At 43.2% G+C, this 26785-nt stretch overlaps 1 protein-coding gene across 3 annotated transcripts in view; it reads right to left on the bottom strand.

Annotated features, from left to right (window-relative positions):
* The window catches only part of RAD54L2 (RAD54 like 2), a 93639-nt gene extending 76017 nt beyond the window's left edge, over positions 1-17622 (bottom strand). For 2 of the 3 annotated variants that reach the window (XM_073352534.1, XM_073352539.1), the window contains exon 1: positions 17456-17622. The gene's annotated coding sequence lies outside the window, so the exon portion shown is untranslated. Of the gene's footprint in view, positions 1-11364; positions 13025-17455 lie in introns of those variants that run through there. The other variant, XM_073352536.1, reaches the window with a different exon arrangement.
* Positions 17623-26785: the final 9163 nt, after the last annotated feature.

Here is a 26785-nt window from a genome sequence, read left to right as displayed (position 1 = left end):
GTCCTCATCCACACTTGAAAATATGGTCACTGTGGCTACTGAAAGGGAGAGGAGGGGACAGTTCTGGGATAAAGAGAAGGGCCAAGGAATCCTCCAAACATTTCAAGAAAAAAAAGAACAGCACTATTCTATGTAGTCTATGAATGAGAGCAATTGAGATTTTTCTCATTGGATACAACAGTTATCTAGGTCCCAATTCTTTTAAAGTAGGTATTTACTTTGCTAGAACCCTTTGGGTTATACATCATGCTCCAACACAGTGAAAGGACTGAGTTAGTACTGCAAGATATGAAAAGCTGCCCTTGGCTTTGTTTTTTGTTTTGGTAAATACTTTTTATTTTATTTTGTTAATATACAGTGCCAGCTAACTATTTTTTTAATAGAAAGTCAAATCACAAAATAAAACGAACATTTACTGGGACCAAGAACTCAGATATTAGTGATCCACAGGCTGTGAACTAGTAACTCTGATGGGAAACCTTTGGGAGATGTTATCAGCGCTGAGTCTATATTCCCAGGTAGTTCAATTGGGGGAGGGGGGGAGATTTGATTAATAGTGTTTTGACCTCGCTAATCAAAATGAGTCATACGTGATGTTGCTCCAGGAAAATCATTAAGCATGACAAAAAGGGGCAATGCCAGAGAGCTTCTTTCTGTTGTGGTGTTAGAAGAGTTAATAAACAGAAAAACACCTGTAGAGAGTCTGGATTAGTTTTGTGATGATTTTACTACCTAGATTATGGTAGGGAAATGCATAAAACAAACCACAATATATAAAGGGCCTCAATTGCCACTGCTTTCCTTGAAGAACAGCATGTACTGTTTCAGTAAGACGGAAGCTTACAGTTGCTGGCAAAGGAAAATTGTATTGACTATTGTCCCATGATTGCCGGAATGTAACTGAAGACTTCCAAACTGAAGGTCAGTTTCTCCGGGGAATTCTTCTGCAGGGATAACAGGCCCACATGAGATATTTGGAATTTCACAATACAGACCAGATTCTCCTCCGGTATGTTGAATTTCCATATGAATACTTCGTGTAAGGGCCCAATCAATCTCTCTCCCTGCAACCCTTCTCTATTATAGGCTACTGACATCTAGTCATCAGATCTTCCTTTAAATTATCTTCCTATGTTAATAGTATCTGAAGCATACTGAAGTCTAAACACCTTCAAATTGAATAATTCCATAGTGTCATTTTCAGTCCAGTTGCCTTGAATTTTCAATATCCCGAAGGAAGAAACCTAAAGCTTATCTGGCAGGACCACAGTTATAATATGCTTCCAGTCCAAGACAGATGAGCTCATCATTGTTCCTTTCCCCTGGCACCAAGGAAGCTGGTTGTGCAGAGGGGAAGGGATGGGAGGAGAAAGATTTATTTGGACCCAAGTTTTGTATTGCAGGAAGCTTGTCTCTTGTGGTGAGGTGTATTCCATCATATAATACAGAATACATAAGCACTCACAATCCTCTACAGGAGCGGCATCAAACTCATTTCATACAGGTTTCAGAGTAACAGCCGTGTTAGTCTGTATTCGCAAAAAGAAAAGGAGTACTTGTGGCACCTTAGAGACTAACCAATTTATTTGAGCATGAGCTTTCGTGAGCTACAGCTCACTTCATCGGATGCATGCCGTGGAAACTGCAGCAGACTTTATTTATACACAGAGAATATGAAAAAATACCTCGGTATTTTGTATTTTTTCATATTCTCTGTGTATAAATAAAGTCTGCTGCAGTTTCCACGGCATGCATCCGATGAAGTGAGCTGTAGCTCACGAAAGCTCATGCTCAAATAAATTGGTTAGTCTCTAAGGTGCCACAAGTACTCCTTTTCATTTCATACAGCAGACCTGATCTGATACCCTGCCACTTGGCATGGGCCACATTCAGCAAAAGTTATTAAAATAGAAATCAGTCGCCTGAACTGCAGCATAATTTACATGATGAACATTAGTAAACACTGATTGCTGCTTTTTCAACAACTGTGCTATTTCAGAGTACTGTATTTATCTTTGTGCAACTTTCCTGTGTTATTATATTTCTCATCATGGATTGCTTGATAGTATCTTTGAATGTTGTATTATTTTACCACAGCTAACTTGTTTACAAACCAAGCACACGGGCTTTCCATAAAAGTCCACAATAAATAGACAATCCTACATTTCTCTTGAAATGCAGAACACTCTTGATCTATCTTTCTCTTCTTATCGCTTGTCTACACTGGCAACATTAAAGCGCTGCCACGGCAGCGCTTTAACATGGCTTGTGTAGTTGCGGCACAGCACTGGGAGAAAGCTCTCCCAGCGCTCTAAAAAAACCACCTCCATGAGTAGCTCCCAGCACTGGTGCACTGTCTATAGTGGCATATTACAGTGCTGATACTTGCAGTGCTCGGGGGCGGGGGGCAGGGGGGTGTTTTTTCATACCCCAGAGCGAGAAAGTTGCAGCATTGTAAAGTGCCAGTGTAGACAAGCCCTTAGATAAATGGCCACTTGTCACTTGCTGAATAAAGAAAGGAAGGAAGAGAAGAGTATCTCCCCGCTTCTTTTCTTTAATTTAAAGGGGAGTCTGCTGGTCTATCAGCTGCAAAAGGCATTCACCCTTTGAGTTGTTTGCAGTTTCCTTTTCTTCAACTTTCCAGGTTGGGGTATCTATTCTCCAGCCAGCAGGTAACCGCTCTTCAGTGCCATTTCCCCTCCCACAGACACATGCCAGCTTTTATGAGATTTATGCTTCTCTGAAACCTCTTATTTGTGACCAAGAGTTTCTATATGTGTTTTTCTGGATTGCTGCTTAGCAGTCCTGGTTGGTCTTTAAGTACAAAATAATTTTCATTGTGATTTGAACCCACCCTCATCCAAATAGGAGGGGACCATAATGAGTCAACCACAGTCATCCTAATAAAGAAATGAAGGGCTTGTCTACACAGCCCCAGAGTCTGGATTACCAGGGTATAATCTGTAGAGCACACTAGTATGTTGCCTTCTAACTCCCCCGCATGCACTAAAGGACTACATCAGTGCACATCAAAAGGCTTTACAGGGGGGAGTTCTACAAATCACGCCCCCCACAGTGTAGTCAAGCCAGAAGATTCCTGAGAAGTCCATGGCCCAGGTGAAACTGTTCCGTGGGCCAGATCCAGCCCGCGGGCCATACGTTTGACACCCCTGCTCTACATGGTTGACAGCTCCTTGGAAGGTGTTGTTTACAGAGGTACCAATGTACACTTGTGTGACAATGCTGGCATTTCTCTGAGGAAGGAGCATACAACTTTCTTGTTGGTCCTGAGGAGGACAAGGAGCATTCTAGGCATTACAATAATGTCGGGATGGAGTGGAGAATTTGAAAAGTAATCTATGTCTGTGGACAGTTTTCGTTAGTCCACAAAAGTGGACTAAGGACAGAAACAACTAAGTGAAAAATGAGTTTCTTTTAGCTAATATATCAAACAAGGTGTAAATTTACACATGTAGGTATAAAAAAAAATAAACCATGGAAAGATATCAGGAAAATATAGGCAACACAAGCTATTTTTATTCAAAGATGCAAGAACTCATTAGGAATTTCAGTTCTTTACCTACAAGAAATTGGATCTCTTTTTTATTATTATTAATCTAAGGCAGTAAAAATGTGTGTTATCACAGTAAAAAAAAAAAAAAGCTAGTTTAAACAAACAAAGCTTAGTAGGAATATTACTGATTCAGATGATATGTAATTTTCTGTGAGACAAGTCAGCTAGGAGTTATTTTAGAGATATCAGAAAATCCAAGTTTTTTCTGATACTCAGATTGTAGTTGCTTCATTTTCAGGTCTCACTCATCTTCTGATTTTTGCAGTACAATGTAGTTTTGGGGAAAAAAGGATTTACTTAGGGGAACATGGTGCACTTTCAGTATATTTAAAGGAGGACTGCAGCCAATAAGACTAAAAAATGTAAACTCTAACAGAAAAATCCACAATACAGAAAATATGAATTATTTGCAGATTTAATAGGGTTTTCCATGTGTTCTACATCACAGTTAGGCACAATAAAAAACTCAAAGCCCAAGTGAAGAGGAAAGGGCTTGATGTGCCTATACGTCACCCTCATGCCCTCCCAATTCTTGACTAATGCAGAGGCCAGAGATGCCTCTGGCATAACAGACAGCCTTAAAGGGCTGCCTAAATTATGGCTCTCTGTTATTGCAGACCCACCTCCTCCAACAATTAAGCCCACCCCTACTGCAGGGCCTTTTGCTGCCTTTCACAAAGATTGTGCCAGGGTGAATTCTCTCCAGACCTGATCCTGGGCTCTGCCAGTCCTTTTCTGATGCCAATGCAGCATACTAGTGTCACAGAGGAGGAGAGAATCCATCCCCAAATTTGTGTTCCTCTAATTTAAGTACTCCTAAAACAGATTCAGCTAAAGGTGATCACAGAGGGGGCTGAAGGGAAAAACACATTTACTTCTTCCATTATTTGGCCCACTTGCAGTGACAGTAAAGACAAGGTGAAAAATTTGTTTACAACACCTCCCTCCCTTCTTTCCCTTCTTGCCTCTTCTTTGGTGGCAAAGTGGTAGAGAGGGAAATAAAAACAAAAGAGAGGGCCCCTTTAAAAAGAAAATTAGGAGGTGAAATGATAAGTATCTTCCTCCAAATCTCTCTTTGGTGAGCCTGTCTTCAGAGGAAACCTGGGAAAAATACCTGGGTATAGAGAGAATAAAATATTTTCCTCCACTTTATGAACATAAGAACGGCCATACTGGGTCAGACTAAAGGTCCATCTAGCCCAGTATCCTGTCTTCAGGTGCACCAGAGGGAATGAACAGACCAGAGAATCATCAAGTGATCCATCCCCATTGCCCATTTGCAAACAGAGACTAGTGACACCATCCCTGCCCATCGGGGCTAATAGCCACTGATGGCCCTATTCCCTATGAAATAATATCTAGGAGACAAAGGGCAAAGGGGTAGCTCCAGACCTGAGGTGGATAGAGTATTAATGGAAGCAACCTTTAGCTGGTTCCTTGCAAAGGAAGAGGCTTTTAACCTTGCCCTCAATATCCTTTTGGCTTCCAGTAGACAGGACTCAATGGCAACAGACCCTAGCTAATTCCTTGCAGTTGCCCAGAAATCTGTTAATTTTACTCTGATGCTGCTTGATAAAGCTATGAGCAGACACAAAGACAACACTGTCTCATTCTACATTTGATTCACGTTCACGGGGCTACTCAACAGCACAGGGGCTGGCAACAATTTTTCAGTGAAAGATTAAATTCTGCAGAAATTAATTGGCTTAGGCCCCCACACTCTCAACATAAAGCTTCTCACTGACTACTGGTGAGTGGCCTTTGTCAGCATACACATGAGGACTCCTGAGGAAGAGAGGGAGGGTGGGCACTGCAGCTTGCTAAAGAAGTGAGTCAGGGTGGCTGTGGTATTCCCTCATTTCTTCCCAAAAACCCAACCCCACACTTTTTTTGGGGGGTGGAGATAGGGTGGGGGGGAGTTAAGACACAAAGGTTAATGAAACCCAAACTAAGTGGTTCACTTCATAAGCATAAGTATTCCTCAGGTAGAAAAAAGGTACATGTATTGCAAGAAAAGTTTCCAATACCGTAAGTGAACCACCACCACAATAATCAAGCCCCCAGTCTAGTGACTAGAGTTTAAGGACAGAAGAGACCATTACATCACCTAGTCTGAACTCCTGTATACCACAGGCCACTAAATTTCACTTAGTTACCCATATATTGAGCCCAACAACTAGAGTTTGCCTAAAGCATGTGTTCCAGAAATGCATTAAGTCTTGATCTGAAGACATGAAGAGACAAAGACACCACTACATACATCACTTAAGGCTTGGCTACACTTGGGAGTTACAGTGAAATAAAGGAGCCCCGGGTGCACTAGCTCACTACCCGTCCACACTGACAAGGCATATGGAGTGCCTTGACTCCGTGGCTACAGCGCTGCTGGTACTCCACCTCAGCAAGTGGAATAACATTTGCTGCACTCCCACTGGAGCACCGTGGAGCCAGTGTGAACGAGGTGTTGCATTAGTGCATTCTGATCAGCCCCTTAAGTCAAGGGGCCACTCTTCTCATTGTTTTTGAATCGCTGCAGGAATGCAGACATGACCTTTGAAAGCTCTATTTCTGACAGCCGGCTGCTTATCTGCTCCGAGACAAAGCAAGCCATTAGTGTGGAATGCTGTGTGTGAGAGAGAGAAAGAGAGAGGCGGGGGGGGAGCGAGGGGGGTCTACTGCTGTCTGAACTTACAAGACAGCATGCAGACATGCTCTCAGCCCCCCAAAAACCCACTCTCTCTCTCCCCATATACACACAACACACTCCCTGTCACACTCCACCCACCCCCACTTGAAAAGCACATTGCAGTCACTTGCAGGCTGGGATAGTTGCCCACAATGCACCGCTCCAAATGCCACTACAAGTGCCGCAAACGTGGCCATGCCAGTGCGCTTGAAGCGGTCAGTGTGGACAGACTGCAGCGCTTTGCCTACTGCGCTCTCTGAAGGCTGGTTTAACTCAAAGCACTCTACATCTGCAAGTGTAGCCATGCCCTTAGTAATTTGTTCCAGTGATTAATCACCCTCACTGTTAAAAATTGTGCCTAATTTCTAATTTGAAATTGTCTGGCTTTAAACTTCCAGTCTTTGGTTCTTATGTCATCTCTTTCTCTGTTAGAATAAAGACCACATAGACACCCAGCATATTCTCCCCATGAAAGTACTTATAAACTGTAACCAAGTCACGTCTCAATTTTCTTTTTGATAAGTTAAACAAATTGAGCTCTTTTAGTCTCTCACTGCAAGGCATTTTTGTTCAGTCCTTTAATCATTTTTCTGGCTCTCTTCTGCACCCTTTCCAGTTTTTCCAACACCTTTTTAAAAATGTCAGCACCAGAACTGGACACAGTCTCATCAATTACATTATTTCCCTATTTCTATTCACCACTCCTGTTTCTATATTCAAGGATTACGTTAGCTCTTTTTGCCACAATATCAGCACTGGGAGCTCATGTTCACTGCCTTGTCCACCAAGATTCCTAAATCCTTTTCAAAGATGCTGCTTTCCAGGATCCAGTCCCCCAGCTTATAGGTATGGCCTGTACCCCTTGTTCCCAGATGTATAACTTTGCATTTGACTGTATTAATACATATTTTGTTTGGATCTTCCTCACTTACCAAGCAACCCAGATCATTCTCTAGGACTGCCCTATTTTCACCGTTCATCACTCCACCAATATTTGTGTCATCCACAAATTTTATCAGTGGTGATTTTATATTTACTTCCAGATCATTGATCAAAATGTTGAATAGCATCAGACCTAGTATCAATCCTTGTGGAACCCCATAAAACACATCCCCATTCAATGACAATTCCTCACTGATAATTACTTTTTGAGACCTGTCAGTTAGCCAGTTCTTAATCCACTTAATGAGTGCTTTATTGATACTGTATAGTGCTAATTTTTTAATCCAAATGTTGCACAGTACAAAGTCTATTACATTTACACAGTTACCTTTAGCAACCAAATCTGTAATCTCATTGAATGAAGTCAGGTTTAACAAGACTTATTTTCCATAAAACCATGTTGACTGGCATTAATTATATTTCTATCCTTTAATTCTTTAACAATTGAATCTCATGTGAACCATTCAGTATTTTGCCTGAGACTGATGTCAGGCTAACCAGCCTTCAGATAGCTGGGTCACCCTGCTTACCCTTTTGGAATACCTACACAGTATTACTCTCCCAGTTCTCTGAAATTTCCAAAATATTCCAAGATATATTAAAAATTAACATCAGTGGCTAGAGAGTTCCTCAGCTAACTATTTTAGGACTCTTGGGTGCAAGTTATCTGGGCCTCCTGATTTTAATTGTTTAAAACCCTCCTTAGTTACTAATGGACTGGAAATGATGTCATCAGCCTCATGTGATATAGCACATCCTGCTTCTTTCCAAATACAGAAGAGAATTATGTATTCAACACTTTTGATTTTTATGCAGCATAACAACAATTTTATTATTTCCATCTGGTAATACCACTGCTAGGATTGCTCTGGTTTCTGATATACTGAAACTCCTCCTTACTGTCCTTCAACCTGCCTGTCATGGATTTTTTCCTGATGTCTTTAGCTTCCCTTATAAATTTGCTACGCTTCATAACTTCTAATTGATCTTGATTGCTATCTACCACCTCCTTTTTTCCCATTGGATAGATATTGCTCTTTATCTCTAATTGCTGCCTTCACTTCACCTCTGAACCAGTTTTTTGCCAAAAGTATCCTCTCTCTTGATTGTGTAATTGTGGCTTTTTGGCTATCTAATAAACTCTCTTTAAACAAATCCCAATTTTTATTTACATTTTTTCTGCCTAATTTCTTCCCCTCCCCTCCCCGCAATCATTTCACTCATATTTTCCTCTGCTTTGGTAAATTAGCCTTTTGAAGCACCAAGTACAGTATACTCCCATTTATCTGAAACCCTATTATCCGAACCGTCACATTATCTGAATTCCTTCCTTGTCCCACAACAGGAGATACATGCTGCAGAGGGCAAAGGAGGGATTTGGATAATAAGGAGGTACAACAAATAGAGCTCTCTCCCAGCCAGGACTGTGAGGCGGAGGACAAGCCCCTGACTGTGGGAGAGGCCACCCTGCTGCTGAATGGTTCCTGTGGCAGCACAGGGAGCCCTCTGCAGCCCTGTTATGCAGGGAGGGAACTGCAGAGGGCTCCTGCACTGCCACTGAGTCACAGACACATGATCCCTGCAGATGGAAGATGGAAGGAAGGCTACAGTCCTGGCAGGGCAGAACTGAGTCCTGGCCAGGGGTCTCTGCTCTGACTGCAGCCTCCTCCTGCCACACCTTGCACCTGTAGGGACTGGTTTCAGAGTAGCAGCCGTGTTAGTCTGTATTCGCAAAAAGAAAAGGAGTACTTGTGGCACCTTAGAGACTAACAAATTTATTTGAGCATAAGCTTTCGTGAGCTATAGCTCAGTTCATCGGATGCATTCTTCTTTTAAGAACTGAATGCTTTTTCATTGTTCTTAAGATCCAAGGGTGTGGGTCTGTGGTCACCTATGCAAATTGGTGAGGATTTTTATCAAACCTTCCCCAGAAAAAAAGGGGGTAAGATTTGGGAGGAGTCTGGGGGGAAAGACATTTCCAAACAAACTCTTTCTCAGTAACCGGTGTTAGACGTTTGGTGGTGGCAGCGAAAGTCCAAGGGCAAAAGGTAAAATAGTTTGTACCTTGGGGAAGTTTTAACCTAAGCTGGTAAAAGTAAGCTTAGGAGGTTTTCATGCAGGTCCCCACATCTGTACCCTAGCGTTCAGAGTGGGGAAGGAACACGGGCCCTACAGCAGCACAGGGACCACTCTGCAGCCCTGTCATGCCAGTGGGTGGAGCAAAGAAAAGACCCCTGTCCAGGACTGTGAGGAGGAGAACAAGTCCCCACCCAGCTGCTGAATAGCTCTCACTCTCTCAATTACATGAACTCCTGGTTATCCGAATAAAATCTGCTTCCCCCATGCTATTCGGATAATCAGGAGTATACTGTATATACACATTACTTGTTGGAACTGTCTTATGTTTGCCCATACTGAATGTAATCAGGTAACCACCAACATCCAATACAGTGATTAATTCATTTTTATCCATCAGAAAGAGGTCCAAAATAGAGTTACTGTATGTTGGGTGCAATACTTTGTGTGTCAGAAAATCATCTATAATTTTTTAGACGTCTAACAACGTTTTACTATTGGCTGCACAAGACCACCAGCAAGTGTTTCCCAAATTGAAGTTCCCCATAAGAACACAATATTTCTTCCCACACAAAACAGACAGGTGCTTAAAGAGAAATTCATCCTGTTCTCTGGTTTGATTCAGTGGTCTGTAACAGACTGACACTAGTCATGCCTCCTGGCCTTTGTTAGATAGCCCATATGGGCTGATCCAGCTCCCACTCATGGCTGTGGAAAGCTGGATAAGACCCTGCTATACCAACCCATTTTTACCAACTTAATCACATTTTCAGCAGGTAGTCTATTTCAGCGTATACTAAACCAGTGCAAATGCACTAGCAACATGCTTACTTGATGCCAAGATGCTGGTCTGGATTACAGGTCTTTTTACAAAAATTGATAAAATTCTGATTTTAACTGTCCCACCTTCTGTCACATCACTTGCACTATTTCTCACTATTCTGATGGACTGTGCCAATCTTCACAAACTGAGATTTTGGGTAGAAACCTGGATCTTTGATTTTAAATGCCAGAAGAAAAAGGAACAAACTCAGGATGATGTTACATCAGCCACGTTTCGCCTCTTCTATATTGCATTTAAACTTGACCTTTCTATGTATTTGGGATCAGTCATACTGGCTAAGAAATGGAAGGGTTCTGTAGATTATATGAATGTATTCTGTTCTTGTGTAGTTCCAGTTCTTTATTAGATCAAGCAAGATTTTCACAGAGATTGTGACTGTAGCATTTTTTGCTTGCAATCTGCCAAATTATTACAAAACCTCCTTCAATTTCTTTTATAAATTTAGTACCTCCCTTGTTATGTAAAGCGTGTACTATGTTTTGTGTCTTATGTTCTGATCAAAGTTCTCCTCATATTCAGTGCAAGTTTCAATATACTTTAGTATTTGGATGCAGTTGTAGAAATTTGGTGCTTGTCTACACTTTGCTCCTTTAACTCTGCATAATTAAAGCAACAACAACAAAAAATCCCAGAATAGATGCAATTATACTGGTAATTGTATCTTATTTCCATTTAGGAAATGAAATAAGCCATAATTGTGTTTACACTAGGGCTTTTACCAGCATAGTCATGTGAGCAAAGAAAAGAATCACACCCCTTACCAACAGTTATGCCACTAGAACTTTTTACATTTAGACCAGGCCACAATCTTCCTCTGAGTTCCATTAAGCGTTATTGTGAACTACGGGCATCAGTTCTTCTATTTTCAACCAATCAAGAAATTGATGCTAACCGCAGAAGAAATTTTGAACTTCCATCACATGTTTTAGGACTGCAGTAGATGTTCCTTTTTTCCCCCTCATCAAATTTTAAATACTGTACTGAACACATAAAATTTAGAATGACTACTCCTAAGATATACTCCCATAGCTTCATATCTGAGCAAGTGGCGAAGACCTTTCTGTCATAATTTTCTCTACATTCTTGAGGGCATCTTCTGCCATTTGCACACAATTATTCAGCAATTTAAGTAGAACACACATTCCCTCCATGGATGCTTGCCACCATTACATAGTCCTCTCTCATGTTTCACCAACCATCTTCCATCAATATCAATGTTGATTCTTCTGGTTCTTCCTTTACCTTTTCCTCTATTTCTTCACTTGCAGCACATAGTGGTGGATGTGCAGGTTAAGTCTATGACAAAAGTACATATCCAAGACAAAATGCTTCAATCACTTCTATGTATTGCTCATTTTGGAAAACAAGGAAGGTGACATTATTAATATAAAAAGATGCAACTTTCTTATCAAGTTCATTTATTTAAATGGCATTATTGCCAATTAATCTTTGACATTTTGAGGCATCAGAGTCACACAGAGACTGGTCCTGAAGTTGATACTCAATAGTTGCTAGAAGATCCTAAGCAGGATTTGAATTATCACAGCAACACTGCAATGACACCAAAGGCACTGAATATGTCTCACTTGCAGTATTAAACTCATCAATGTTCTGCTCTTCCACTTCAATAGACAAAATTGCATTCAATGACACATTTGATCTGGAAGCGTTTAAAGAAACCAATTTCTGCACTTTCTGAGATAAGCACAAATCCATTCTAATTTTCTGCTTAATAATCCTTGATAATGTTTAGTTTACTTTAGAAAATGTTTCTGTTTTCATTATTTCAGTGCATTCAATTGCTTGTTTCCTGATGTTTCCTTCAACTTACTGAATCAAATAGATTCATTCAACAAAGTTTAGTAACCAGTAAATTTTAACTGCCTGTACACAGTACTGATCAACAGCTTTTATACTTACTAGTTAGGATGAGAAAGCACTACCTGAAATATGTATAGATGGGATTATTTCAATACACTCCCCACCTCAGTACCTTAATTAAATATTTTTTAGAAAATGTTACATGCACAAAATATGCAAACTTATTTCTAAACCAAGTCTCAAAATATCAAAGGTGTTTCTCCTCTTTGAGGATTAAATCTATGGCAAACTTCAAGTTTTTAAAAAATTAAACCCTTTTTTGTTAGTTGAGTACAAAATAGAGCATCTGAAACATTTCTTAACTCAAGAATACCCAAAAGTAATTTTATTAAGTTTTCTACACAGAATTCACATTTAGAATTATCATAGAAAATTTCCCTGCAGAATTATTTCCCAAAAAGTTATAAACTCCTAAAAGTAGCAGAATTAAAACTACAGCATAACTTAACTGCATGATTAGAAAGAAATGCATTATAATGTCTTTGATCTGCCACCTATAAATGTTATTTAACAATATTTACATGTTTAACTTCTGGATTTATAAAGTTTTGCTAAGTTTGGTTCCTGGCAACACAACATCTGTGGTCAATAAACTTTTTGTTTTTAAATTTCAGCTCAAATCCTGTAAGAATACTCATTTCAACACCACTCCTCCCTTACCCTAGTGACCCAGTCAGATTTAGAATAGTAGGTATTTGAAAACAAAGAGTATTTGGAGGCACTCAAAACAACATAGAGCAAGACAGAGAGACGTGCAGGATACGGCACCTAACCAATGAGAATACAGGTGAAATGATGGCATAACAATGAGGAAGGGGCAGACAATCATTTGTAGGAAATACTGGTGAAACATGATACACTCACCCACCCACCATAATAAATATTTTATATGTATATAGAATCCCAAAGGATCCTACAGTGCATTCAAACTCACCACTAAGATGCAGCTACATCTGGGATAGAACAGAGCCTTTTTTTAAAAGCACACCACCTACATTAATTCCAATTCTGCAGTTACTCGTTGGAGTCTGTTTTTGAAGTTTTTTTGCTGAAGAATTGCCACTTTTAAGTCTGTTATTGAGTGTCCAGGAAGATTGAAGTGTTCTCCTACTGGTTGAACTGGAATTAATTTGCAAACTGGACACCATCAAATTAGGCCTGAATAAAGACTGGGAGTAGATGGGTCACTACAAAAACTAATTTTCCCCTGCTGATACTCACACCTTCTTAACTGTTTGAAATGGGCCACCTTGATTACATTTGTCCTTACATTTGATTACATTTGTCCTTACATTTGATTACATTTGTCCTTACCCATAACTATTTCACATTTGGGGACAATGTATACCTTCAAATCAGCGGCACTGCTATGGGTACCCGCATGGCCCCATAGTATGCCAACATTTTTATGGCTGATTTAGAACAACGCTTCCTCAGCTCTCGTCCCCTAAAGCCCCTACTCTACTTGCGCTATATTGATGACATCTTCATCATCTAGACCCATGGAAAAGAAGCCCTTGAGGAATTCCACCATGATTTCAACAATTTCCATCCCACCACCAACCTCAGCGTGGTCCAGTCCACACAAGAGATCCACTTCCTGGACACTACAGTGCTAATAAACAATGGTCACATAAACACCACCCTATACCGGAAACCTACTGACCGCTATTCCTACCTGCATGCCTCCAGCTTTCACCCTGACCACACCACACGATCCATCGTCTACAGCCAAGCTCTGCGATACAACCGCATTTGCTCCAACCCCTCAGACAGAGACAAACACCTACAAGATCTCTGTCAAGCTTTCTTACAACTACAATACCCACCTGCAGAAGTAAAGAAACAGATTGATAGAGCCAGAAGAGTTCCCAGAAGTTACCTACTACAGGACAGGCCTAACAAAGAAAATAACAGAACGCCACTAGCCGTCACCTTCAGCTCCCAACTAAAACCCCTCCAACGCATTATTAAGGATCTACAACCTATCCTAAAGGATGACCCAGCACTCTCACAAATCTTGGGAGACAGGCCAGTCCTTGCCTACAGACAGCCCCGCAACCTGAAGCAAATACTCACCAACAACCACATACCACACAACAGAACCACTAACCCAGGAACTTATCCTTGCAACAAAGCCCGTTGCCAACTGTGTCCACATATCTATTCAGGGGACACCATCACAGGGCCTAATAACATCAGCCACACTATCAGAGGCTCGTTCACCTGCACATCCACCAATGTGATATATGCCATCATGTGCCAGCAATGCCCCTCTGCCATGTACATTGGTCAAACTGGACAGTCTCTACGTAAAAGAATAAATGGACACAAATCAGACATCAAGAATTATAACATTCAAAAACCAGTCGGAGAACACTTCAATCTCTCTGGTCACGCGATTACAGACATGAAAGTTGCGATATTACAACAAAAAAACTTCAAATCCAGACTCCAGCGAGAAACTGCTGAATTGGAATTCATTTACAAATTGGATACTATTACTTTAGGCTTAAATAGAGACTGGGAGTGGCTAAGTCATTATGCAAGGTAGCCTGTTTCCTCTTGCTTTTTCCTACCCCCCCTCCCCCCAGATGTTCTGGTTTAACTTGGATTTAAACTTGGAGAGTGGTCAGTTTGGATGAGCTATTACCAGCAGGAGAGTGAGTTTGTGTGTGTATGGGGGTGGGGGGGGATGTGAGAAAACCTGGATTTGTGCAGGAAATAGCCCAACTTGTTTATCATGCACATTGTGTAAAGAGTTGTCACTTTGGATGGGCTATCACCAGCAGGAGAGTGAATTTGTGTGGGGGGGTGGAGGGTGAGAAAACCTGGATTTGTGCTGGAAATGGCCCACCTGATGATCACTTTAGATAAGCTATTACCAGCAGGACAGTGGGGTGGGAAGAGGTATTGTTTCATATTCTCTGTGTATATATAAAGTCTGCTGCAGTTTCCACGGTATGCAGCCGATGAAGTGAACTGTAGCTCACGAAAGCTCATGCTCAAATAAATTGGTTAGTCTCTAAGGTGCCACAAGTACTCCTTTTCTTTTTGCGAATACAGACTAACACGGCTGTTACTCTGAAACTTGGCCTCATTAGCACTACAAAGGTGATTTCCACCCCTTCTTGTCAACTGTTGAGAATAGCCCACTTCCACCTTAATTGAACTGGCTCATTAGCACTGACCCCTCTGCACTTGGTAAGGCAACTCCCATTTTTTCATATGTTGTGTATGTATACCTCTCTACTGTATTTTCCACTGCATGCATCTGATGAAGTGGGTTTTAGCCCATGAAAGCTTATGCCCAAATAAATTTGTTAGTCTTTAAGGTGCCACAAGGACTCCTCGTTGGTTTTGCTGATACAGACTAACACAGCTACAGCTCTGAAAGAAGTTACCCAGTAACTCAGGTTGGAGTCTGGCCAGTACACAATGGCTAAATAATCATATGCTTCATTGAAAAAGTTATCGGATCTTTAAAGACAAGTGGCTCAGTGATTACTGGTGGCACCTCCACCAACAGAACTGGGATATTGGTTCAGTGCTGACTCACACCACATACTGAATCACCAACACCTCTTCTTATAGGAGCACCTGGGTTCTTGATGGACCTCCCATTCAAAAAGCTGGGGCCAATAAGGTCAGTACTACTGTTTTCAAAAATTATAGCTTTACTTCTGGGGAAGGTACTTTCAAATTACTGGACATAGGCGCATCCCAGTGAATAAGCACATTCTCTGGATATTTCTAATAGGACTACCAACAGCTGAATAGTTATCACCATTGCATTTGGTTAACGATTAACCACTTAAGATTAAGAGGGGGAAAGTGACATTCTGCCCCTTTTCACTGAGGAGTCTTGACAAGGTAAACCCCTGCTGGCTTGGTGAGTCTGCAGTCAAGATAACTTAAACAATAGCACCAAGAGAGATGTAAACTTTTTTAAAAACAAAAACGTAAATTCTAATAAATTCTGTATAAATCCATGGGAAGACATATGAATGAAATATACAAGTGTCTCACCAATGTGAGCTTCTACTATCTTACATCACAAATAAGAGGCATCAGTGAAAATCAGCTGTACATTACTCAACAAATAAGAAATTATGGATTGGTGAAGAGGAAAATCAAATGAAAAAGTTACAGCACCACAGAATAATGAACAGCCCCCAAAACCCATCCACAAATATCACAAAAGGTCCCCACAGTCCATCCACCAATATCACATCAAAATACTGGAAACCCAAATTGTCGTTTTAAATATCTGTTTACTAATACTATTGAATGTGACTAAACAATGACATTTAAATTATAAAAATGTTTTACATATAGGAATTGCCAGACTGAATCAGACCCAAGATCCATCGAGGCAGGTATCCGGCCTCTGACAGCAATCAGTACCAGATGCTTCAAAGGAAGATGTAAGAACCAAACAGTAGGCAAATATGGGATTAGCTGCTCCCCACACACACACACCTTAGATCTCATCCTGATCACTAATAGTTAGAGATTAGCATAAACCTTGAACCATGAGGTTTAATATCCCTCCCAGAGTCATAATTATTAATAATAATAATAATAATAATGGATATCCTTGTTATCCATCCTAGCACTTTTTGAATCTTAGTACATTTTTGGTCTCAGCTCCTTGTGGCAATGAGTTCCACAGTCAAATTACATGTTCTGTGTAAAAGCATTTCCTTTTTTCAATTTTGAATTTGCCACCCTTTAATTTCATTGAATGCCCCTTGTTCCTGTGTTATGAGACAAGGAGAACAAGGGAGCACAAATAATTTCTTACATGCAGATCGGTTTTCTGTCTGAAGAGCAAGAAAGTGTATTCTGTCACATTACTCTCTGTTCACCCTTAGATAATCTCCTTGGGACTGTCCCTGTTCAGTTAGGAGCAGGAACCTGATTTTCAAGCTGTTACCTTCCCTGCCTCCAATGTGCACCTCACCCCGTCTCCAGCCTACTGGTCCAAATTAAAAGTTCTACTTCCTCTGCTTCCACTTCAGTCGGATCGTCCGCAGCTTCTGCTTAACTCAGCAGGGCTTCAACCCACTGCTGGGCTACCAGACCCTCTTCCTGCGGGGGGTTCCAGCCCGGTGCACGGCTCTTCACTCCCCGGGAAGCCGGTTTCTTCCCTCCTCCAGTATAATCCCAAGGGGCATAATTCACGTTGCCAAGGGCTAGGCTGCCCCTACTTGTGCCCCGCCTCCCCCCCTTGGACAGCGACACACAACAGGCTCCAGTGTCTCCAGGTATTTGTCAGCCCCCAGCCTGCTCCACTACTGATGGCGCGCGTAAGGCTTGGCCCCCACCTCCCCGGGGTGGGCGCGGCCTGGGCCTCTCCGGGAGCCTCTCCCCCAGGGCCCTGCTCCCCCAGCGCCTCCATTGTGGCACGTCCCCCGCCCCGTGCCTTCAGCGGCGGCCCGGCGCTCACCTCCCCGGCAGGGCTGCGGGCCGGGCCGCGGGGCTCGGCGACTCCTCCCGCTGCAGGTAGCGTGCCGGCCCCGGGAGCGGCTCGGCTCGGTTCAGCCCGCCCGCGCCTCCTCGCTCCGGCCTCGGCTCCGCGCTCGGGCTCCGCTCGGGGTCCGCCTCGGTAAGCGTCCCCCCGGCCAGCGCAGCGAGAGGATCCCCCGGGCGGCAACAGGCGCCTCCGCAGCAAAGGTTCCGCGGGGAGGAGAAAGGTTCCCACATCCCAGGGGGCAGGAGAGTTAGCAGCAGGGGCGCGGGGAGGTAGCAGAAACCCCCTGGAGGTTTCTGGGCCTGGTGTCTCAGCGGGGTCCAGCTGAGACTCCTGCCCCGCTCCAGTCCCACAGCCCTTCTCATGGCTGCACCCAAACTTTGCCACAGAAGGGCTGGGTGTCAATCAGGCCTGGAACCAGATGCCATCCCCCACTATGCAGATAAACATCCGTCCCCCACCTTGGACCCACACAGGCCAAATACTCTGATCTCCCTTGGTTGTTTATTAGGAAGTGCTGACTCCTTAAGTTCACGTTGGACTACAAGTGCCTGTTGCTCAGATCTGGCCTGACGCTGCAGGTTCTGAGACAGCAACTGGCTGCATGTGAGAATTTGACAGGCCTCACGTGCCCAGGGAGTGTCGCATTTTGAATATCCCTGCTCTGTGAAAACAAGTGACCCCATCACATTAGTGCTGGTTCCACAGCCCTGAAGAAGCACTTGACCCCACCACTCAGCTATCATTAGGCGTTAAGTCAACCCCTACAATTACTGAAAGGCAAGACAGAAAGGAAACACGCTGCCACTACTCAGAACCGATGTCCATTAAGTGCAGAACTGAGCATAGGCAACTGTGAAATACAACACTTTAATTCCATCTAGGGGCTGGACCTGGTAATGTCAGACTGCTTATTTCTAGCATTACCAATGTTGCATTACATGGCTCCCGTGAACTACTGTGGCTTAGGTGTCCACTGTCCTCAGTTCTCTGAAGTACAGAGCCCCATTGATGTCGCATCCCAGAATTGAGGTTGTCTAGTAAGTAAGTAAGTATTGCATTTGCACTGAACCATTGATAAGACTTTATTGTGTTGCTATGGAGTGTGATTGTAGCAAACAGCCAGGTAGTCCTATTATTTAATGAACACCTACTATGTGCCTGTCCCTGTAAAAAATAAACTGGGCCCAAGCTGGAAATCCGAGTAAGCCCACTAGGTTTACTATGGGCCATATTATATAAACTATGCAGTGGGACTGTCTAGTTTGTATCTTGTACAGTACTAATCTAGGCTTCCACTAAAAGGAAAAAAATAGCAAAATGAACTGCTTGTTCTGGAAATCAAGTTGGCGGCCCCTCCAATATCAATGTATCTCAACCTCTTCTTCCTTTACAGAGGTCACATACATTCCAGAGATGCAGGAGCCAAAGAAGGAGGAAAAGCAGCCTAAGTACAAGGGTCCTCAGACCACAGAAGGGCAGACACAAGAGTGCCTCATAATAGAAATAGTATGTCCCACGAGGCTCTTCAAAAGAATGAATGAGCGGTATTACAAAGAGGCTTTACCCTCTTCCCTGCTAAACACACACAAATGAGAAACAGACCTGTCAAGGATTTATCTCCCATTTTACAGAAATAAGATAGACCCAACACAAAGATGGATTATGGCCCCTCCCCCCTGCACAATGAGATGCAGAGTGGAGCAGTAAGTTAAATGAGACAGGAAAGCCCCAAACAGAAAGGATGGTGAGGAGCTATTACCTTCACAGTGGAAAAACAATATCACATTTTGTACATTTGTTCCACATTCAGTCCTACACTGGCAGATTACTGTATTATGAAGTATGGCCCAGTGGAGGGGTGGCTTTTTCAGGGGGCCATTCTTTTGAAGCATACAGAGATAGGGACAATACACTGATTTCTGTAAAGCCACCTACGGACTGCAGGTAACACTGCAAGGCTATATCCATCATTACTCTCTAAAAATACAGAAAAGGTGGAAAGTGACTGCCCTGTCAGGCTTTCTCCCTACTCACAGCTGCCGAAGCAATATCTTACAGAGTGCTTCATCATAGTCTGATGACAGCAATAGTTGGGAAAGATCTTCCAGAAACAAAGTGTGGGGTTAAGAGAAGAAGGAATCACTGCTTATTTGCTAGTTGTTGTTCAGCCTTTTCAGGCAAAAATATAAGGAACAAAACCTGGGACCTGGCAGTGACTACTATAAGGTTGCATACCATTTTCCATTCTAAGCTCCTGTTTTTGCTTGCTCCTGACCTTCACCTTGGGAAGGATGCACTACATGTGCATGTGCAGCTAGCTTCACTTTGCAGTGAACTAATCAGTCACCTAAATTGTAGGCAATGACTTTGCTGTCTACTGGGGAACTGCAAGGAGGAAAGGTGTGGAGAAATTCACCTTTGTAAGGCTGTAGAACTACCCTGCAGCTGCTACTCCAGCCTAAGTCCTGAAGTATACTCTGTGGCCCTAGCACATGCAGCCCATGCACATGGTTGAGGAGAGGTCCAAAAAGATTTGGGTAGCAATAGATTTTCTCTGGCATTCTCATATTCCAACTACTCACTGATGTGCAGTGGTTCCATGCAGAGATACATTGTTCCATATGGTGGGAACGGAAACTGTACAATGCACTTGCAAAACTTCCCTTTCTATTTGTAGAAATATTCCTTAAAGCAGTTCTTGCTCCATCCAGAGAGCATTCTGGGAGAGTCACCTGTAGGCAAGGGCGCACCTCATTGGCAAGAAAACTCTTCTTGCACTACACTGACTTAATGTTGCAGGATGCACCTAAATACCACTGATTTTTCCATCCTTGCTTTGCCAAGATGTCAAGGTAGCTGGCACTCGGTGGTGGCAGATGAGAAAATAAATGGAGAGGATACAGATTCTCATGTAACCCTTCTGCCCGTCAGAGTTGGCAGCAACAAGGGGCGAGTTCAATATCTAGGGGATCCATTCCAATAACACAATGCAAACCGGCTCGAGCCTCCACCCAGTGACCTGGGACAAATATATACCACCCCCGCTGGGCACCTCCAAGAGGCAATACTTCCCCTCTTGCAAGCACCTAGTCTGAATGTAGCAAAAAGCCTTTTAATAACAGAGAGAAACAATGTGGCATTATGTTGGGGAAACAACACCAACAGGATTCATAACACAACCTATGAGCAAAAAACCTACCCCAAGCAAATTGGGGCATGCCCTTTCCCTTTGGTTCTTGAGTCCAGCAACCCCAAATCACCCAAAGTTCCAAAAGTCCAATGACCCAAAAGTCTCTGTCCCTGGTCAGGGCAGCCCCAGAGTTCAAAAGTTTATCTGCAGAGCTTTACCTCCCAACCTGGGTGGAGATGGGGGCAGGGGTAAAAGGCACCTTACATGATCTGAAGTTGACCGCCCCACAGCTCCATAGGCCTTCGCTTCGCTCCGCTCCACTCCACCAGCCACCCCACGAACTGCTTTGCTCAGCTCCGCAGCCCACAAGCAGCTCCCGCCATCCCACGAACTGCTCTGCGTCCCACCAGCAGTTCCCACCGTCCTATAAACTACTCCACCAGCCTGTCCACAAGGCACTCCAGCCATCCCGCAAACTTCTCCACAATATATCTTCAGGCTCCCCCACTACTTAACACAACGCTCAGTGATTTCAGCTCTTAGTCAGTTCAGCTCGTTGGTGAATTCAGGTTGTAGTAGGGGAGCCTCAGTGCTGATGCACCATTAGCCCAAAGTAAGCTCAGCAGCCTGTAACTAGACTCCTAATGAAATCAAAATTAGCTCTGATATTCCACAGTGGAGAGAGGAGGAAGTGCAATTAGCATGTAAGACCCCCACCAAGTATTAATACTTGTCCCCAACCTCTCTCAATTCACAGAGTTTTGGAACCCATGACCCTTGCCTAGTGAGTGCTACTTAGTTGATGGTGAGTCCCTCCATCATAACAAAAGGCCAAGTACAGTTCCAAGCACAGTTCCCATAATCAGGGTAATAACAATTTATTCTTCCTGCCCCAATAACAGAGACACTGGGGATCCCACAGCAGCCAAAGTGACCATTTGGGCAGCTATGACCTCATTCTAGGCGGAGTGGGTGTGCCTATGCAAATGAGCTCGGCCCCTGAAGTTCTTTTCCACAACTTGCCACACCTCACCACCAGATGTCAGGGTGGAGCTCATCCTGACACTGCTTACACTCATAAAGTGCAATTCATAAGGACACTCTAAAGGAGTGGCTCAGAGTACTGCTCTATGGCGATGGCAGCTGGGAGTCATCAACTTACTCTCCATTTAAAACAACCAATAAATTGATAACCCCATCACTGGCACAGCCACATTGCGTTCAGTGGGAGCATAAATCATAGCACTCTATTCCTAAAGTATTCTTGTAACACTGTAGGTATTACAGCACAACTCACAGCTGGTGAATTTGTCCCACCAGTGTTTGAGGAAACGGGCTTGACTATTATTATGCCATGAGCAACTACATCCTCACTTGCATGGTGGGCCACTGGGCCTTGTTGAAGTTGTCTGGAGTCTTTGGTTTCTTTCAGGAGTGCAGCCTGCATTCTGCAGCCTTAAGATAGGCTAAATTCCTGCAGTGAAAGCAATGGGAAAATTTTGCCTGTGTAATGTCTACAGGCAGGGTCCAGATGTATACCATAATTATATGGCACTGCAGATGACAGCATAATTTACTGTTTAACCCCATTGCTGCATCACTCCATTTGCTCTGTTTAAGTCTATACAGATCCTGCTTCCTTCAATACAAAGCTTCTCCACCTACCATTTTGTCTACCTGCCTTCTTCCTCTCTGTCTGTTTCTTTGTTCTGGGGTTCCCCTAGAAGAGGGAATTCAGTTGATTTCCTGTGGCTGCTCCTACACTCCTACCCTTGAAAGGACAGAACAGGAGGCAGCAAAAGGAAGCACCTGCCACCCTGACCTGCTCTCATGGGTGGTCGCAACTGAGCTTTAGCAATCCAGACTGTGAGCAAGGGAAGTTTGCAGTGGCTTCTAAGGGTATGTCTACGTTGCAAAAAACTACCTGCAGTGAGAGGCGTGAATCTGAGAGCCAAAGCTCCAGCAGGAGCAGGAACGGCTACACTTCCATTTTTAGCACGATGGCTTGAGCTCAAGTCTGTAGACCTGGCCTCTGAGATTCGCTGCTGTTTGGTTTTTTGGTTGGTTGGTTTGTTGGTTTGTTGCGTGTAGACATGCCCTAAGTGGTTTCCTTCCTGAGAGGACCATGAGAGAAGTGCAGATAATGGGATTCATGGCTCATAGCAATGGGGAAAGCCAACATTAGAAAGGGCCACAGTACTTGAAAGGATGGAGTAGGTAGCAACTGCCAAACAACTTCTTTGCCTTGCTGGAGCTGTTGACCTCCACAATCCGCAACCTTGCATGACAGAACATTGTCTCCACTCAGAAGCAGCAGCAGCAACTATGATCTCCCTTCTGCTTTCTGTAGTCACGTGGATAAGGTAGCTAACTCATTATCCTATTCATCTCATGCCGCACACAGTAGCCCCTTCACCGCAGTGAAGCATTGACTTCTGAAGTTAAGCCCAGAGCTGCATCAACCACCACTCTGAACTCCTCCCGAGATATGACCCCTGCCTCAAGGAGCTTACAACCTAGATAAGACAAAAGAGCAACAGACAGACAACCTATCAGCAAAATGTCAATCGTCCTCAGAAGTCAAAGGACAAATATCTTGTCCCCCCCGGTTCTATGATTCTATGATCCCTATTACCCAGCCAACCCGCCCCACCTTCACTGATCCAAAGCAACCTCTTTCCACCCAGTGCCCACTCTACAGATGAAGATGCTGGCTCAGCCTAAAGGAAGAAATAAGTTACGGACTCACCTGAAGTATCTAGAAGCCGTTTCTGCTGGAATTTCCCAGGGGAGCAAGCAGGGGGCCCTCAGAGCTGGTAGTGCTCCCATACAGGGTGCAGCAACAATTTCACATCACTCTCCCACACACAGCTGAATGGATGTCTCCCAGCAGGGCAGGTGTCAGGGTTCCCTCCCCACTCTGAACTCTGGGGTACGGATGTGGAGAACTGCATAAAAGACCCCCTAAGCTTATTTCTACCAACTTCGGTTAAAAGCTTCCCCAAGGCACAAATCCTTTCCTTGTCCTTGGACGGGATTGCTGCCACCAACAAGTGATTTAGACAAAGATTCAGGAACAGGACCACTTGGAGTTCCTATTTCCCCAAAATATCCCCCCAAGCTCCTTTTTTGGGGAGGCTTGAGAATAATATACCAACCAATAGGTTAACAAAGTGAGCACAAACCAGACCCCTGGGGTCTGATTAACCTGATTAAGACCAATCAGGTTCTTAAAAGAAGAACTTTATTATAAAGAAAAAAGTAAAAGAAGCACCTCTGTAAAATCAGAGTGAAAGGTAATTTTACAGGGTAATAAAAAGATTTAAAACACAGAGGATTCCCCTCTAGGCTCAACTTCAAATTTACAAAAACAGGAATAAACCTCCCTCTTAGCACAGGGAAAATTCACAAGCTAAAACAAAAGATAATTTAACGCATTTCCTTGCTATTACTTCCAATTTCTGTAATTTTAGATGTATCATTTCAGTAGGAGCTGGGTTACCTGCTTGGTCTCTCTTTGTCCCGAGATGGAACAATAAAGAGAACAAACAAAACCTTTCCCCCCTCCCACCCCCATTTGAAAGTATGTTCTTTCTCCATTGGTTCTTCTGGTCAGGTGCCAACTAGGTTAATTGAACTGATTAACTCCTTACAGGTAAGTGATTCTGTACCTCTGACCAGGAGGGATTTGATGTTCCTGCATACATAAAGGTTGTTACCCTTCCCTTTATATTTATGACAGCAGGCTTGTCCTTCATGCCCATTTCCTGCCTCCAGCAGCTCCAGGCTGCTCTCGGACTCCTGGCATTGTATGAAACCCTTAGCAGGACTCAGCCCATTATTTTAAATTCTCACTTGCCAATGGTTGATTGTCATGATTCCTAATATAACATCAAGCTTCTCATTGAAAGACTTTATGTCAACTAGTTCTTAACTTGTTTCATCCTGAAATGATACTGGGGTTAAAGTTGTGGCTGTCCAGCTGCAGGAACATTTAATTGGCATTGTTATTTTCGCATATTGGATGTCACATCACAATACTCAGCCTGTACCCACAGTGTTTCCAGAAACTTTCATATGATTGTGGCTAAGATGTAGGTATTTATTCTTCTGATGCCTGATTTTATCAGTTGCCTGTAATACCAAGGATCATTTTACAATCCCCTTGAATTGTGGGCTTGTCCTTGATTTAAATGCTTTCCATAGATGACGTAGCATTGTGTTACTTCGGACAGTTGGAGGTTTTATTTCTTGGTTTGAGTTCTGGAATTTTAAATTGTAGATGCCTCTAGTCCAGTGGTGGGCAACCTGCAGCCCGTCAGGGTACTCCACTGGCAGGCCGCGAGACACTGTTTAAATTGACCAATCCGCAGCTCCCAGTGGCCGTGGTTCACCGTTCCCGGCCAATGGGAGCTGCGGGAAGCCACATTGGTGGCTCTCAGTCAATCTATCATCCACTATAACCTCCATTTCAGCTGTACTACTACCTAGTCAGTTATTCTGCTATTTTATGGTTGTATATTTGATATTTCCTTCCTAAGTGAAGTACTCTGCATTTGTTTTTATTGAATTTCATCTTGTTATATTCAGATCAATTCTCCAATTTGTCAAGATTGTTTTGAATTCTAATCCTGTCCTCCCAAGTGCTGGAACCCCTCCCAGTTTGGTGTCTATGACATACCAGGGCACAATCCAGACCAATGAGTGGCTGTGTCACCCTTGCCCTGTAAGTGGGGTGCCCTTTACGGTGCCTTGCTGCTGTAACCTCCACCCTGGACTGCCCACAAACAGCCTACAGCACGTAAATCACTCCCAATTATGACTGTTTGTGCTACAGCCAGCCAGCCAGCCCGCCCCACCTTGGCTCTTACCAGCCTTAAAGGTTACCACAGTCTCAGATTTTCCCTCAGAAATGTATGTCCTGTACTGCCCAGCCCTCTCCTGGACAGTACAAATATATTAAGTTTGTTTCAGAGGAACAGCCGTGTTAGTCTGTATTCGCAAAAAGAAAAGGAGTACTTGTGGCACCTTAGAGACTAACCAATTTATTTGAGCATGAGCTTTCGTGAGCTACAGCTCACTTCATCAGATGTTTACCGTGGAAACTGCAGCAGACTTTATATACACACAGAAATCATGAAACAATACCTCCTCCCACCCCACTGTCCTGCTGGTAATTTGTGCTGGAAATGGCCCACCTGTTGATCACTTTAGATAAGCTATTACCAGCAGGACAGTGGGGTGGGAGGAGGTATTGTTTCATGATTTCTGTGTGTATATAAAGTCTGCTGCAGTTTCCACGGTAAACATCTGATGAAGTGAGCTGTAGCTCACGAAAGCTCATGCTCAAATAAATTGGTTAGTCTCTAAGGTGCCACAAGTACTCCTTTTCTTATTAAGTTTGTTATTCCTTTAAAGAAATAATATGCACTCAACTTGTTACCCCAAATGCAGTTATCCAGACACTTCAACTTGAACACACTGGATTAGATAAGACAATAAAACAAGTTTATTCACTACAAAAAGATAGACTTTAAGTGAGTACAAGTAATGAGGCATGAAAGTCAGAAATGGTTACAAGAAAAATAAAGATAAAGCATTTACTGGTATCTAATTTACCAAACTACATTAGATTCAAAGCAAAGTTTTCTCACCACATGCTTTCAGAAGTCTTACTGACCATATTCTTTAGGTCAGGACCCCTCCCCCAGAGCCCAATGGCTGCTTCCTTTGTCTTTTCAGGTGCAGCATATGCAATGGAAAGGCGGGGGGGGGAGGGTATCTTGGGGTGTCTGCCCCTTCTTTTTATCCCTTTTATCTTTACCCAGAGACTCTCAGCTGGCCTGCCTCCCACCACCTTCTGGACATCAGAACAAGTGTATGTATTCTTGATGTATAATGTAACACCTCTTCTCTTTTTACCCTCCCTATCCTTCCTGAACAAGCTGTACCCCTCTAGACCAATATTACAGTTATGAGATTTAACCCACCAAGTCTCTCTGATGCCAGTTGACATAATTTGGCTTATGTACAAATACTTCCAGTTCATGTTTATTCCCCAATCTCCTTGCATTTGTATATAGACATCTAAGCTGTTGATCAGATTCCTTACTCATTTCCCTCTTGTTGCTCCTATAACCTTATTGTAATTTTCCATGTCTAACCCCACCCCA

Source organism: Lepidochelys kempii, chromosome 7, assembly GCF_965140265.1.
Source record: "Lepidochelys kempii isolate rLepKem1 chromosome 7, rLepKem1.hap2, whole genome shotgun sequence".
Lineage (NCBI taxonomy): Eukaryota > Metazoa > Chordata > Testudines > Cheloniidae > Lepidochelys > Lepidochelys kempii.
Note: the sequence above shows the minus strand (reverse complement) of the source record. Positions and strands in the feature narration are given on the sequence as shown.